Source organism: Myotis yumanensis, unplaced genomic scaffold (assembly GCF_028538775.1).
Source record: "Myotis yumanensis isolate MYYU_CA2020_CCGP unplaced genomic scaffold, mMyoYum1.0.hap1 SCAF_11, whole genome shotgun sequence".
Classification (NCBI taxonomy): domain Eukaryota; kingdom Metazoa; phylum Chordata; class Mammalia; order Chiroptera; family Vespertilionidae; genus Myotis; species Myotis yumanensis.
In genome coordinates this window covers 15,818,610-15,835,959 of record NW_027223762.1, presented here as the reverse complement: position 1 = coordinate 15,835,959, position 17,350 = coordinate 15,818,610, and the positions used below count along the sequence as shown (strand labels likewise).

The 17,350-nt window shown below is 40.4% G+C and overlaps 1 protein-coding gene and 1 non-coding gene across 12 annotated transcripts in view; both read right to left on the bottom strand.

Annotated features, from left to right (window-relative positions):
• The window catches only part of RASGRP3 (RAS guanyl releasing protein 3), a 107,684-nt gene that overhangs the window by 54,896 nt on the left and 35,438 nt on the right, over positions 1–17,350 (bottom strand). For 2 of the 11 annotated variants that reach the window (XM_070428994.1, XM_070428995.1), the window contains exon 2: positions 10,868–10,949. The exons of the other annotated variants lie outside the window; for them this stretch is intronic. The gene's annotated coding sequence lies outside the window, so the exon portion shown is untranslated. The remainder of the gene's footprint in view (positions 1–10,867; positions 10,950–17,350) is intronic. 11 annotated transcript variants of the gene reach the window in all.
• On the bottom strand, positions 16,618–16,721 carry LOC139020204 (U6 spliceosomal RNA). Its single transcript, XR_011473222.1, has one exon. It is a non-coding gene; the product is annotated as a U6 spliceosomal RNA (small nuclear RNA).

Below are 17,350 nucleotides of genomic sequence, written 5' to 3'. Positions count from 1 at the left end.
GTCTCTTATCTAACTCTAAGGTCCTCGGATGGCAGACAAAGTCAGGAATGGCCTTCACTGTCTGTGCCATTCATACCCTAACGCTTCTTTATTCACCTTCACTTCACTCCACCACATGTTACTGTTGTAAAATGAACTTTCTCATAGTGCCCATGTGATACAGAGTGAATGTTTGTGTCCCCCCAAAACTCCTATATTAAAATCCTAATCCCTACTGCTATGGTATTTGAAGAAGGAGCCTTTGGGAGATAACTAAGGAATGAAGGTGGTTTGTGGTTGAAGACTTCCAGTCGATGGTATTTTTGATAGCAGCCTGAACCAAGACATCATGCTTTGCACATGCTGCTTCTCTGCAAAGTTTACCCCCTCCCCCAATATGTCTGCTTGGCAATCCCATACTCACATCCTCAGATACCCATTTGAATTCTCCTCCTCCCTCCCACCTCATCCAGGCAGGACATACCGACACTGGACATACTGACCTCCTTTAGTAATTGTATGGTTTGTATTACAAAGTGGTTCTGCCTCCCCAGTGGTTTCTTGAGAACCAGACCATGTCTTTTGTCTTTCTAGCCCCAAATATAGAAGTGTGTCTGATACCTTTATATGTGTATCTTTCCCTGCCACCTCATTCTTCCAAAATGGCCTTCAAACTTCAAATTTGTTCCTTCTCCAATTTTCTTCTCTGATCTTATTCTTGAATTTTTTCATTTGATTAGTGAATGAATTTTTCTCTGTTTATATGAACATGCCCATAATGGAATTTTAAGACACACTCCAAAATTTTTAGTATTACAGATTTATGGTAAAGAAAATAAAAATACAGTGAATACTTTCCCCAGTCATTTTATCTTCTATTGCAGCGGTTCTCAACCTGTGGGTCACGACCCCTTCGGCAGGCGAATGACCCTTTCACAGGGGTCGCCTAAGACCATCCTGCATATCAGATATTTACATTATGATTCATAACAGTAGCAACATTACAGTTAAGAAGTAGCAACGAAAATAATTTTATGGTTGGGGGTCACCACAACATGAGGAACTGTATTTAAAGGGCCAGGAGGTTGAGAACCACTGTGACTATTGAGTAAACGCTTTTTTTCTTCTGTGCCAGACACTGCTTACCACCATGGCAGACACAGATTATGATCTCGGAAGCCATAGGATCGACAGAGGGGACACGCATGAGCAGAATTAGGGTAAAGGGCATTATGAAAGAGTCATGAGAGAAGTAAAATCGACTTCTGACTGACAGAACTGAGATGCGTCTCGAAGCATGGGTGGGGCTGCACTGAGCCAGGAAAAGCAGAAGCACACCGCATGCAGAGAAAATGACTCTGAAAAGGACGGAGAGGTGTGGGAAAGCAGCAGTGCTAACAGGATGATGAAGTCTTAAAGGAATACAAGTACATATGTGTCCTTCTTTCACTCACCAAACATTGAGAGAGGGAAAGAGGAGGAACTGCCATGTTCTAAGCATCACAACTAAAAGCTTCTGTGAAGGTCCAAGTGGCACAGTCCAATGTAGCCCTTTCTATAGTTCGGTGTAGGCTTCACATGTGCCACTCATTTAATGGGTTCTCTTCTGAGTGCAGCTTAATGTTAAGCACTTGGACTCTAGAGCCAGACCACTGGGATCCAAGTAGACTCTTGCACTTTATAGCTGTGTGGCAAGTTATTTAATCTGTGTCTTGATATCTTTATCTCAATAGTAGCGTAATAGAATCTATGCTGTAGGGTTGTTATGAGAATTAAATGAGTTAACACAGGTAAAGTGCTCATTAGCTGGCACATAGTATATTCTCAAGAAGTATTAGCTACTATTATTGTATTTCTGGTAAGCGACCTGGCAGTGCCCTCTACCTAAGGGATGAAATAATTTCTGTTTATGTCATCTCTCTCAAACTCACAAGCCACATATATTTTATCTACATATATCCATGTGCAAAAGAAAGGAAGGAAGGAAGGGAGGGAGGGCTGGAGAGGCAGAGTGAGGGGGAGGGAGAGAGAGAAAGGAAAAAGGGGGGAAGGAAGGCAGCACAGGCTGAAAATTTGAGCTATAAAATGAGAACTAGCTTAAATCCCATTTCTACTAACTATGTGTTAGTTCTATGATTTCTTAAATAAAGATTCTGTACTCAGCTTCATATTCTGTAGTATTCATTATTTTAGGAGGATAAAACGAGAGTTCTCTACACATACAACTCAATCTATTCAATTATATTTTTATTGATCAGTGTCCATCTATTTTTTTTTATCACAAATACTTAAGGGGATACAAAGACACATACTAGTACATGTCCTCAAAGAGGAGGCAGGAGATTTCAGTAGATACATATAGAAATGTAAGTGGCATCTCACGTGTACCAATGAGTCAAGAGTGGTATCTAAGTCTTAACAATGGCATGCATTCTTCTGCAGAATGGAAATAAATGCATGTCAGGTGACTAATATCCCTGAAAACAATTCTTGAGAGTGGATAGTACAGAAAAACATTTCCAAGAAAAGTTTTGCTGCTGGATCTACCAGTCACAATAAGGATGTTGAAAGGTTGAAATAGTAAGTGAAACCAAGCTGGGCACTAAAATTAGAACAAGAGCCTCCTCGGCTTCTGTGGTAATTTGTGGGGATTTCACAAATCTGCATGTTCACACAATTTTAAGCCCTTGCCAATCTTTCTCTCACCACAATAGCTCATCTTCAGTGACTCCTTTCCAACACACTTCTAATTTCTGGTCCAGGAAACAGAGCATGCATTTATTTACTTAATTACCTTAGCACTCTTGGACTATGAATCACACAAAGCCTGAATGTATTCACCACACATTTAGGTAAAAAGATACTTCCTTCACTGCTAAATGCAACACAAATTATTTATTGTATTTTTAAAACAAAAATACAAATGAAAATGTTTAAACCTCTCACTAAGTTCTGCAAAGTAATATAGTAGTCATTAATACTTGGTTTGAGAGATAAAGGCAAAAAGACACCATAAAAACAGCAGTGACTGGGGAAAAGTACTGACCTATCTGAAGCAGTATCTAAACTAAAAATCAAGCAATGCTCAAGACCCAAAATGCATTGCTTTCATGCATTTAAAACAACGTGAAGGGATTCCAGGTTTTGTCAGAGTGTTTTTGTTTTCCAGGTATTATAGTTTATTTTCCAAAATTTAACTTTGCTTTTATTTTTTAGAGAGGGAGAAGAAGGGAGAGGGAGAGAGAGAGAGGAAGACAAACATCCATTGGTTGTTCCACTTATCTATGCATCCATTGGTTGATTCCTGTACATGCCCTGACCTGGGGATCGAACCCACAATCTTGACGTATGGGGACGATGCTCTAACTAACTGAGCTACCTGGTCAGGCCTCTAATTTTGCTCTTAAATATGGGAGTTTTTACTTTGATAATGTATTGTCTACAAAGTGCCAAACATCTATTTTATAAAAACTACAAAACCTTATGTCTCTAGATGTATCCAAAGCTCCCTATCTTTGCTATAATATGGAGCAATCTGAATCATTCCAGTGAGTTGTTTTTTACATTTTAAATTCTTTATTGTTTAAAGTATTACATGAATCTCCATTTCCCCTCCATTGACCTCTCCCCCGTCACCCCCACCCCCAAGCACAAGCCCTCACCCTCCTACTGTCTGTGTCCATTGGTTTTGCTCATATGCATGCATATAAGTCCTTTGGTTGACCTCTTACAACCTCACCCCCAACTTCCCTCACAGGTTTTACAGTCTGTCCAATGCTTCTATGTCTCTGGTTCTATTTTTGTTCATTAGTTTATGTTGTTCATTATAGTCCACAAATGAGTGAGATCATGTGATATTTATCTTTCTCTGACTGGCTTATTTTGCTTAGCATAATGCTCTCCAGTTCCATCCATGCTGCTGCAAATGGTAAGAATTCCTTCTTTTTTACAGCGGTGTAGAACTCCATTGTGTAGATGTACCACAGTTTTCTAATCCAATCATCTATTGATGGGCACTTAGGCTATTTCCAAATCTTAGCTATTGTAAATTGTGCTGCTATGAACATAGGGATGCATATATCCTTTCTGATTGGTGTTCCTGTTTTCTTGGGATACATTCCTAGAAGTGGGATTACTGGGTCAAATGGAAGTTCCATTTTTAATTTTTTGAGGAACCTCCATACTGCCTTCCATAGTGCTGCACCAGTCTGCATTCCCACCAGCAGTGCACGAGGGTTCCTTCTTCTCGGCATCCTCGCCAGCACTTGTCGTTTGTTGATTTGTTGATGATAGCCATTCTGACAGGTGTGAGACAGTACCTCATTGTTGTTTTGATTTGCATCTCTTGGATGATTAGTGACTTTGAGCATGTTTTCAAGATCTCTTGGCCTTCTGTATGTCCTCTTTAGAAAAGTGTCTATTTAGGTCCTTTGCCCATTTTTTGATGGGATTGTTTATCTTCCTTTTGTTAAGTTGTAGGAGTTCCCTGTAAATTTTGGAGATTAAACCCTTATCAGAGATAACATTGGCAAATATGTTCTCCCATGCAGTGGGCTTTCTTGTTTTGTTGATGGTTTCTTTTGCTGTGCAGAAGCTTTTTATTTTGATGTAGTCCCATTTGTTTATTTTCTCCTTAGTCTCCATTGCCCTAGGAGCTATACTGGAAAAGATATTGCTATGACATATGTCTGCTCTTTTGCTGCCTATGGAGTCTTCTAAGATTTTTATGGTTTCCTGTCGTACATTTAAGTCCTTTCTCCACTTTGAATTTATTTTTGTGTATGGTGTAAGTTCGTGTTCTAGTTTCATTTTTTTTTTTTTGCAAGTATCCATCCAATTTTCCCAACACCCTTTATTGAAGAGACTATCTTGACTCCATTGTATGCTCTTGCCTCCTTTGTCAAATATTAACTGAGCATAATGGGTTGGGTCGATCTCTGGGTTCTCTGTTCTGTTCCATTGGTCTATATGTCTGTTCTTGTTCCAGTGAGTTTTTTATTGAGGATCATGTTCACAGCAAGATGACTGTACAGACAGCATATGCCTGACATCAGCAATAGCTCACATAGATACGGATGCGGGTCCTAATACAAAATCATGCTTTCCACAATAACGCAAGAACTCTGGCTCCGATGCTACAGCAATTAAGTATAAAAGGACAGTCAGTGGTGATTTAATCATTATAAGTATTGTTCTCAAATGCCCTTTGCTTTTTACATTTTTCTCTCTATCTGAGAAAGCCTATTTAAAGACATACAAATAATAAACCACAAGTCTTCGTTTTTTTTCCTCCAAACTGAAGATGGAGCAAGTTGACAAGTTCTTTCTTACTCAACATCCACAGGTTATAAAATGGTGACCTCTTGAACAAGGAACAAGCCTATGGGTGTAATTTTTTTGTTAGGCTTACACAGGATTGGCTCTTACAGAGTTTCAAAAATTTTAAAGTGGTTGCAAAAACACTTTGAATAAAGTATTAAACCTAGTCTTTCACATTAAAAATCCAGTTTTCTAGATTCTTGCAGAAAAATCAGATCTGCATGTTCTAGGGCTGCATCCCAGTGAGGCAGCTGAAGCGTAGGAGCAACTACTTCCCTGTTCCCCAAAGTCCCCACTACCCGCTATTGTCCCCCAAACCGAGACCAAGTGTCATTGCCATTTATCATCCCACTATGTGCCTTTTCTTTTTTAGTAGATTTAAGAGGAAAGTGAAATATTACTTGTCCCAGATAGAGAACTCTTTTTGTTCCTAGTCCACTTCACTCATTATGGTGTCTTGTTGGCCCTGCAGACATCTGCACCTATGAGCCCCGACCTCAGATTTATCAGGCTGCTTGCTGACATCACAGATGCTAAGCAAAAGCTAAGGAGGACTCTTCAACGTGCCAATCTTCAGAATGTTACTGTTGGCGGACTGGATAAAGAAGAATCCCAAGACAGCTACTATGCCTTCTGGCATATATTCACTGAAACAGTAGGTTCGAATTGCAACACAAACTTCAACTCTTGCCCAAACAAGAAAGTACGTTTGGGGATTTCTGTAGCATTTGTCAATCATTGGTTAGGCTAACACATTATTACTTATTTCCATTTATAATATGATTCAAATGTCTAGGTTACCTCCAAGTTTTTCAATTTCCCCTGATTTTTGTGTGTGTGGTTTTTTTTCTTTCTTTCTTTGTTAATCCTCACCCGAGGATATTTTTCCATTGATTTTTAGGGAGAGTGGAAGAGAGAGGGAAAGACAGAGAAAAACATCGATGTGAGAGAAACACATCAATTGGTTGCCTCCTCCATGTGCCCTGACTGGGGCCCAGGCTGGGGAGGAACCTACAATCAAGGTATATGCCCTTCACTGGAATTGAACCCAGGACCCTTTGGTCCACAGGCCAATGCTCTATCCACTGAGCCAAACCAGCTAGAGCTGTGTTTTTCTTTTACAGAAAAATTCTTGTAAAATAGGTGTTCACTAATGATTCCCAAAGAGCAGAGGACATGGTGCCAATACTCTCACAAGACTTTAATTTGTACATTCTGGAAAGATTAAGATAGAGTGTACACTGGGCAATCTATTTTAAAAAAATATGTACCTACTCATGCTTGGAGGCAAATACATTTTCAGTTTCTACACTACCGTATCTAGTTTCACTCTCTCCCACTTCCTCTCTCTGCTGCTTTGGATTTGTTGACTACAATTTAGTAACAGCTTACTCTTCCACGTCACACTCGAGTAAATCACAGGTAGTCATCACTGTGGACTTTCCAGGATAGTTTCCAGCTCTTAGATTATGGACCACTTGGATAATTAGTGACTCTACAAGTTGAGCTGGTATTCTTCCTTTGTTGTTGTTTATTATGCCAAAAGGAGAAACCAGAAACCAGGGGAGGGTTTCTTACTGGGCAGGACATTTGCAAGGATTGGTCTCTAAACACCTGGCTTCATCAGCTCACTCATTCAAGTCTTCTGATAGTGTATTGTTTTTTGTCTCTTCAGAGAAACTCTGTAGTTCTACCAGATAAAGAGATTGTGGTACAGGGGAGAACCCCCCTTTTCAAGGGGACATTTCATTTACCAGCTTACCTCATTTTATAAAGAAGAGCACCATGGCCAAAAACATAACATAATCTGCCCAAGTTTAAACACTGAGCTAATGGAAGAAAGGGAAGTATTCCATCACCATGGGCTTCCAGACTCACACTGAGGTCCCTGGGCCATAAACAGTCCATGTGTCAGAAGGCTGGTTTCAAACTAATGCATCTGCTTTAAAAAGTGTGAGTTTTTGGTATGGAACCAAGATGGTGGCATAGGTAAATGCCTGTACTTGCTGCCTCCCACAACCACATCAAAATTACAACTAAAACACAGAACTGCTATCATCCAGAACCATGGGAAAGCTGGCTGAGTGGAAGTACTACAACTAGAGAGGTAATGAAGAAAGCACATTGAGATGGGTAGGAGGTGCGGAGGTGCGGAGGCACGGAATGGGCTGGTCTGGCACCCACATGTACCACTTTTTTAATCGGGAGGGAGATTGCCTCTGCGGAGGCCTCCTGGAGGAGCGAGGGGTCCCAGCCCTTCACCAGACCCCCCGTCCAAGGTTCCAGAGCTGGGGAAAGAAGTCCCTATGGGCGGTAAGAACTACGGGCTGTAAAAACCAGTGCGGATTGGGGCTGACTGACACACAGGCTGCTGGAGACCCAGCTGCTCCTCTTAAAAGGCTGGCACCGCAGACTGAATTTACAAGCTCCCATTTGCTCTGAGCTCCAGTTCTGGGCGAGGCTCAGGGGGACCAAAACACATACAGAAACTGGACTGTCTGGCATTGGGGCAGGAACTCGGGAGCGGCTTTCTCCTGATGAAGGTGCTGGCAGGGATCATTGTTCCTGTGCTGGGACCTCCCTGGTGCAGGGCTGACTGGCAGCCATTTCTGTTTGCTCCGCCGTGGTGATTCCCTAAGACCCTGCCTCATCCAATGTACAACCCCACCTAAGCTGTATGTAGTGGCTTTTGCATATGAATGGGCTGTCCTTTCTCAGGCAAAAACTCTGTTAAACAAGCTGCAGCAGGGTCAGGGAGCTGCAAACCTAGCAATAAAAGGCCAAAAAAGAAAAAAACCCAGCACCAGCACCAGCCTGCCTTGCTTCACAGTTGGGCCTTACATGGACACTTCCAAACCCCATACAAAGAGGAGGAATCTACAGATCTCTCTGTAGCTCCTGCTGGGTGGCCCCAGGCAGTGGCTGACTTTGCACCTCCCTGGAGACCTAAGAACCAGTGTACCCAGTGGTCAGGGTGAGACCATATCAGATTACAACTCTTCACATCCATAAGCCACACACTCAAGGGGCAGACTCAGTGAGCACCAAAGCTCCATTGAAGCAAGTCCTGCTCCATAAGGGTGTCTCCTGCACAGCAGCTCTCCCATTGTAGTCGCAGCTGGTCCCCACAGCCAATTGGCCTGCAGGTCAATTCCACACAGTGACACCAACAGCAATCAACGCTCAACTACAACAAGACTGTGCACACATCCCACAAAAGGGTCAAGGAGCCCCCTGAGTGCAGTTGGACCACCTTCCCAGGGTCTCAAAAGGTCTGAAAACTACTACTCGAGTGCACAAAGACTGGTTGCCCCAGAAAATTTCAAAAGAAGACAAAGGGAAATCAGTATTTCCTGAGATTCTACCATCATTTTTTATACCTTAAAAAATATAGCCGAAACTGGTTTGGCTCAGTGGATAGAGCGTCGGCCTGTGGACTGAAAGGTCCCAGGTTCGATTCCGGTCAAGGGCATGTACCTGGGTTGCGGGCACATCCCAGTGGGAGATGTGCAGGAGGCAGCTGATCGATGTTTCTCTCTCATCGATGTTTCTAACTCTCTCTATCTCTCTCCCTTCCTCTCTGTAAAAAATCAATAAAATATATTTAAAAAAAAATATGGACTTGCCCAATGCAAAAGGAGAGAAAAAAAAACACCATCCCATTTCCCAATGTCAGCTTTTTTGAGTCACAAAAATTTGAGATACTAAAATTTTTACCCCCTCCCAAGAGCCCATGAGCACCCCCAAAAGGAACATTCAATTTAGAAACATAAGAGTTCCCCTTTTGCAGAGGTCTCTATGACCTGGTCAAGACCTAAAAGTGCTACCCTTTACTCCTCCCCTTGAAGTTGCTTCCTTTGCCATTTCATTCACCTATTACCCTTCAGTACCTTGGCCAGACACCGTCAGCCGGGACCACTTTTCTGTGTGGTGCACCAGCTTCATATGGCACTTCCCATGAGGCGGGGCAGCAGAGAGGTGGGCTCTGGGGCGGCATAAACAATTATATAATTCCATCCACTTCACAAAAACTCTGTCACATGGTGTTCTTCAATAGAGCTTACACAGTGGTTCTCAACCTTCCTAATGCCACGACCCTTTAATACAGTTCTTCATGTTGTGGTGACCCCCAACCATAAAATTATTTTCGCTGCTACTTCATGACTGTAATTTTGCTACTGTTATGAATCATAATGTAAATATCTGATATGCTATATGTGTTTTCCGATGGTCGCGACCCACAGGTTGAGAACCGCTGGCTTATACCATTAAAGATGTCTGACATTTTGCTGGCTCACAAACGACGAGAGTTCAGACACTGGTGCAGTGCACTCCTCAGACTAAGGACCTTGACTGTACATGTAAGCTCTGCACCATCTTGAAGGGGGCTTTGTATGTCTTGAATGTTTTTCTTCAAAGAAGATTAGAGAACAATTGTCTAACTTCATCCTATTAAATAATTCTATAAAAGACAGTTAATAGTATTATTTCTACGTTACCAATGAACAACTTGGAATACAAAGAAATTTAGTATATTTTTCAATTGGTTAATCAATCAATAAGCATTTATTAAATATTCTCTTTTTTTCCTTGTGTTTTTCCAGGTGCTGTTTAAATGTTAACTTTTAATATAATTAAAGTTACGATTCTAACAAAAGGACCCAATTCTGATCTTGGCTGGGTGAAAAAGTGTCTTTTTTAGGCTCGGTATCAAAGTAGTCCTTTATTGACTCAACAAATATTGACTGAGCACACACTTCTACTGTCCAAACATTATGCCAGGGCCCGGGTACCCAGTGGTGAATGAAACAGACCTGGTCCCTGTCCAGGGGAGTATACAGCTTAGTGAAGAAAACCAGCATTAAATACGTAGACAGACAAATCAACGTATAATTACAAATTATTGCAAGAGCTATGAATGAAAACCCACACAGGATTCTAGGACAGAGGATGACAAGAGAGATTATTTTAGGTTAGTGGTAGGAACGGTCTCTTTTGAAGAGGTGTTATTTAAGCCAAGAGTTGAAACTTGGAGATTTAGTGAAAGATGTAAGGGAATTAAAAGCTTGAAAAACTGGCTGGATCATAATGCCATTTACTGAGTTAGAGAATATTGGCAGGATGGTGGGTTGGTTATACAAAAGAAATCTAGAATTGTGCTTAAGATGTGTGAAGATTGAGATTCCTGTGAAACTCCTGTGTACAGATCTCAAGATGTGGTTATTTATTCAAATAGGGAGCTCCAAGAAAAGATCTGAGATATAATTTAAAATCGGGAGTTATCTCCATGCGAATAGCATTGAAAGCCATAGGAATGGTTCAGATAGCTTGGGGAAAAAAGTATAAAGATAAAGGAGAAGGGGACCCACCTTAAGCCTTGGAAAGTCCAACATCTAGAGGTCAGAGAGAGATGAAGCAGCAAAGCATTTTGAGTAGTAGTCAGAGTTGCAGAAGGAAAACTTAAAGCATGTTGTGCCATGAGGCCAACAGCACATACTCATGGGAGATGAAACCGTCAACTGTACTGAATGCTACAAAGAGGTCAAATAAGAGAAGGATGGAAAGCTACCTGCTTTTAAACTTTTTGCTGCAAGGAGATCACAGGTAATCTTGACAAGAGCAGTTCAATGGAGCGGTGGGCAGAAGCCAGGCTGGGGTGAGTTGAAGAGTACATAGAACAAAATGGGGGCAAAGAAACAAAGACATCGTGAGTAGAATATAAGTTTAATGAGTTTGTGTAGGATTGAAGTAAATAGCAGTTGGCAGAGGATGTGGGGATCAAGGGATACTTTTATAAGACGAGAGTTGCTCGAACATACCTGGACGCTAATGGGGATTATCTCATTGAGAGGAAGAAGTTAAAGACTCAGGAGGAGGAGGACATAATAAAAATGAAAGGATGGGTACCAGATGTAACAAAAGTAAAGAAAGAAGATGAGAATGGTTGCAAAGGCAGATAGAGTCTATATAATTACAGTAGGAAGGGGAAGGTGAAAGAGAATAACGTAAATAAGAGACACCTAATCACCAGGTTGGCAGAGGAGTTTATCTAATCCATCTGCTTCTGATGCCTGCAGTTCTCCTTCTTCAGTTTTTGAAGAGAAAAGAAGGAAGAGAGAAATGAGCTCTCCAAGTCCCAGAGGGAGACGTCCCAGGATGAACCATTCCCTGACTAAGGATCTAATGATCCTTTTCCCAGCTCAGATAAACAATGTCGCCCTAATTCCTTTGAGTACTTTTCTGCTGGTTAAATATCTGCCTTCCTGCCTGCCAACATTTGATGCTCTCGGGCACCCAAGAGTGCTGTCAACTTGTGTTGTGAACCACTCAGATTAGCTTTTTGTGAACCTTATTCTGAAGGACTAGTCATTTTTACATCTTATTTTTGCCCTGATGCCGATGCAGCAGTATAGTGTATTACGGTCACCACTACTTGCTGTTCAATAGTGGTTTCAAGAAGAAATGGCACGTGTAAATCATCTAAAGTGTTTTGAAAGCATATTAGAGTGAGATTGGTAATTGATTCATATGGGTCAGGGTTTTTCAACCTCAGTAATATTGATATTTCAGATGGATAATTCTTTGTTGTGGGGGGGTCCATCCATGCTATGCATTGTAGGATGTTTAGCAGCATCCTTGGCCTCTATCCACTAGATGCCAGTAGCACTCCACCCCCACCCCCCAGTAGTACAGCCAAATATATCTCCAGACATTGTCCTCTGGAGGGTAAAAGTGCCTTCAGTGGAGAACCACTGATATAGACTGACGTCATAACATCATACTGGAACTGAAAATGTCAGTCAAACACCTATTTTTTTTTTTTTTTTAGCATCAGAATGTCTACTTTTTGTGTAGGCAAATGCCTGAAAGATTGACTGAATTTTTCAGTTTTCAAATGAATACAAGGTATCTTCAACAACAACAAACATTTGAACAAATGCATCTTCCCAGAAGTCTTCTCGGCTTGATTTTCAATGCTTGAGCCAATTGGCAGGATTAACCATGGCAGAATATGACTTAATTTAAACATTTCAACGCTTTCAAAGTCTAAACTTATTCCACACTCTGATATATTTTGACCTTGTTTTATTCCTTCGTCAATCACTTCCAGTTTCACTTTATTTTTGCTGTTTATCATAAACTGTTTGAATGGTTTTTGGAGGAAACCAGAGGATAAATATTTATGAATGTAGACCTCCCCTTTTTTGCAATATGTGAATAAAGAGTTCTCTTTTGTGAAAACATTTTACCTCCTTTCCTATTGCTCAATTATCGGCTTCTCTTAATCTCGGGAGGATTCTGTATGGAATGCATTGCCTCTATTACACTTTTTACTTTTAAATCATCCACTACATTGCATTCTCACTCCGCAGAGTAGGTGTAGGCAAGGAGTGATGCTCAGTGCAAAACTATTGGAAGTGCTTTGTTCTCATACCCACTCTGTCACTTACTGTCAGAAAGCTTACACTTTGGGGCGCCAATTTCTTCAGGCTGAATTTTTTAAAAAATCTTTATTGTTGAAGGTATTACTTAGGTCTTCTTTTCCCCCCATTAACCCACTCCTGTCTTCACACTGAAATTTAATGAACATTTACTGAGAGGCACATGGCTTTGATAGGTAAATACTGTCAAAGGCTGTTTTGTCACAGGTGTGGCTGCTCCATGGCAAAAACTTTTGAGAATCAAGGGACTCTCAAACAGCTTCTCATTGTTATAAATAACCCAAGAAGAATCAGCCATGAATTATGTTAATCCTTCTTGAATTACAGCCTTTCCTTTTGACAAAATAAATATATAAGTTTAATTTCTCTTACATAAGATACAAATTCTGCATAAATATTGAACTCTGGTTAATGATACGTCTGATGAAGTGTATGGGAATGAAATGTACTGCTGACTACAACTTATTTTGAAGAAAAGATGAACCAATGAATGGATAGAGAAATGGATAAATGGACAGGTGTGTGAAAAAGCAAATAGAATAAGTTGTTAATGGTAAAACTGAATATGGATATGCACTATACATTTAGAGCATTTTCAACATATATTGTGAAAAAAAATTATTCCATTATTTTAAAATTACCTCTTTCAAATCTTCAGTGTTTGGGGATTTGGTGAACAAATAATATTCATTAGCCTTTATGATTTTATAACTATTGATTATATGTAATCTGAAGAGGTCTCAGTTATCAGTCTGTTCAAGTGGCTACTCTGTTTCCTTTAGCATTTTAGATGCTATTTTCTCCAACATGTCCTCCTAATTGCCTCCAGAGTTTTCTTCCTAGAATTCAAGTATATTCATGTCACCCTTTTACTTGACAAGCTTCAATCACAGTTAGGAATTATTGTTAATTATGTTAAATGTATTCATGATATTGTGGATTTCTTTCAGTATTTTTTAAAATTGATTTTTAGAGAGAGAGGAAGGGAGAGGGGGAGAGAGGGAGAGTGGGGGAGAGAGAGGGAGAGAAACATCGGTGTGAGAACATAATACCAATAGGCTGCCTCCTGCACATCCCCTGACTGGAATCCAGCCAACAGCCTTCTGGTACATGGGACACTAAGCCACATTGGCTAGGGCTGATATTGTAGATTTTAAAAAAGAAAACTTATGGTTTAGAAAACAAAGTAAAATATTTATAGATGGAATGATGAAATGATGGGTTTGCTTCAAAACTGTTATGGTAAGGAAAGAACATGAGTGGGGACATAAAGGAAACAAGACTGGCCATTGAAAATTGTTAAAGTTGGGTATTGAATACATGGGGGTTCATTATATTGTCAACTTCTGTATATATTGGAAATAGTCTATAACAAAAGGTGTGTTTTCTTAAACTTTAAATGGTTCTAAAAGATCTAAATGCTTTAGAAAGGCAAACACTACCCTTAATCCTGGAACCACCTAGTCTTTTGAGACTTTTCCCTGGTTTCTCCTCTAACATATCCCTGTGATTCACATCTACCAAGTTACATGTTATTCCTGGAATGGATTCTTTCAAAATATAGTGTTTTTTCTTCTTGAACAATGACTACCAATCCTTTTATACCTAGTTCAAATGCCACCAACCCTAACAAACATTTCCTGACTCACCCTGCATAGATGACTTCAATAGAACTTTGTACAAACCTCTTTAATAGAATAAACATATGTGTTGTACAATAATTGTAATAATTCTTAAAATATTGATCTGCTTAACTAGGTGGCAATAACCTGTAGGACAAAGTCTGTGCCATTATTCATGTTTGTGTAATGTGCAGTGCAAAATATTTGTTTAAAAATACTTGACAAATGAATCAAATAAAAAATACTTCGGATTTTTTTTTACCTTGTCCCCTAAATATAAATTCTGGGTTGCACATAAGGGGGTCCCCAAAACTAGGTTGCATTTACTGAGGTTTTAATAATTTTTTGTGTAGTAGAATTTCCAAATCTGAGGATTAAAACTCAAAACAATTTCTCAAACATATTAGCCTCTCTTCCACAAACTTTTTGTGAGGTAGTATTCCAAATGGTTGCAGACTTTTAACACATGACACATTTCTCACTCATCCTTGTAGCTGAAAAAGATAAAACCTCAGTTCTTACATCACTGGCTTAAGTCAAAGTTCCAGCAGCTTCCAAAGAGAGGAGGAAAGCAGTAGTTCTTCTAAAACACAGAGAATTAAAATAGCAGGAGATATGTTCCCCCGGCCCTGCTTCAAGGTCTGCTAGGCCCTTTTATCTATTGATAATCAAGGCCCCCAAGAAACAACTTAGAAAGTAAGGATGACTGCTCCACTCGATGTCACTATGAAGTCACTTCTCATAAAAACTAAATACAACTTAAAGCCAACTGTCACTGCTGGTTGATCAGGCAGGTCCTACAGTCACGCTCTTCCTTATGTGTCATCATATGAGATAGAAGGATGATTTGTGAGTGTTGCCAGAGGCTTCGTTTTGCAAGAACACCCTGCCCAAGGTGCAGAGCACCGCCATTGAGAGAACACCTTGACAATGGGAACAGGTGAGTGTTTTCTGGGTGGGGGCTGACAGGAGACTGTAGGATGCAGTCATGACTCCACAGAGCCCTAGGATGCTTCTTTGTCCTACAGCATCCTCCTGATGGACATCGCTATGTACTGGGCATGACATGCTAGATAATGTCCATGGCTTGACAGGGACAGCAGAATCTGGACTCCACACAATGGCTGCCCTTTGCAGAGTGAGCATCAGTTGTTAGCATAAACGGAGTGAGAGACAGTGCAGTTGGAATAGAAAAGGCGTGCACTCTGTTTCCAGGCAAATTAGGACCAGAACCCTGGCTTCCCTACTCACTGGCTTGTGACTCAACCTGCTCAGAAATTTAGGTATCACTTCTGCAGCAGTGTCAACAATGTCCACCTTTGGGAGCTGTGAAAATAAACATCAGTTTCTCTCCTCTCCCAGTAGCAGGCTCAGTTGAAATGCCTACCACAGGAGGAAAATAGAGATAGACTCGTCTTAGAATCAGAGTGACTGGGAACAAAAAGAAATCTCGAGCACCACTGTTTAGACTGAGCACTGCCCTTGCCATAAAAAACGAATGATCTCTAAAGCATCCTGTCAACTCATGTGATTTTGAATGGCAGGCATTCCATACATAGATGAAATACTTTCTACTTTTAAAAAGCAGAACTGAAGTAGAGCTGGATCCAAAGTCAGTCAAATTGAACTTATGATATGAGTTTTCCAGAACCAAATATGGAAATTAGACTCGGTTCTTCTATTTTAAAACTGTTTTAAATCTGTAGGTGGTTTCTGAGCTCCAGAAATCTTCATTAACCTGAGATCTGAGAACACTCATCCTTGACAGTCACAGGGCGCGCTGTTAGAGTGGCTGGAGAAGGACACGTGTTCTTTCCAGCTCCCTGACTCCAGGCGTAAGGAGTTTGGAAAACAGGTCGGTCGGTTTTATAGTGTGTAAATTCCTCAAAAAAAAAAAAAAAAAAAAATCCCTACTGCTATCTCCTCAAAGTGAACTTATGTAAAAGACCCAAAACAAAACAAAAAAACCCAACACCTCAGCTCAGCCATTTTGAATTACTGAACAAAAGGAAAATTATTATTTTATCAAAACTTAATAGACGCAAGACTCAATGGCCATTCTTTATTTCTTTCTTTTTAATATGAAGTCTGATTCCATGGCAGCTTCGTGGGCTCATTGCTTTCCTTTTGGCCAGTTCATCAATTGCTAAGGTTTCTACCTCAGTACAGATACCTCGGGGGGCGGAAGGGCGGTGGGGGGGGGGGGGGGGGGAGGAGCAATTAAAATCACTTACACATTCAAATGCAGTTCCTAGTTTGCAATTTTTTTCTTCATGAATTTGCGTGTCATCCTTGCATAGGGACCATGATAATCTCTGTGTCGTTCCAATTTTAGTGTATGTGCTGCTGAAGCAAGCACTTGTTGGCAATTTCTGAATTAAGCGGCAGCTAAGTAGTTACTAACATAAGTGTCTGGAATTTCACTATGTGGACTAAAATGTTTCCATGTTATTTCCCCCCTTACTAGTTCTCTCTCAAAGATTGTACCTAAAGTATATTCAAAGATGAGATGCTGAATACACTTATAATACTAAAGCAAATCAATGGCATAATGATCCATGTGAGGGTTGGAACATTTTGTGGGCTGGGGATAGGTCCACCTAAAAAATACTAGGTTAAGTATAAGGATAGGGCAACAGCTGACAAATAGGGAAGCCTTTCAAAAACAATCTGATCACTGAAAAACTTAAAAGATGTTGGGACATCTGGTACATCAGTCATTCATATACTTGGCTCAATTCTCCACTTACAATAGAGGCATCAAAGCCTATATGACTTCAAATTCTACAGACCATTATCTGGGAACCTTTAAGCCACCATTTCATTTTCTTTCCTTTTTTGAAAAATTTCTTTTCCCTTTTGTTCTCTTGAAAGGTGCAGATGATCACAGCAGTCACTAAAGGAAAAGGCTCTTTGAGTCGGTTCATGAATTAAATGTCTTTCAGGATTTTTTACATTCAAAGAAGACGACCTTTCATATTCATACTC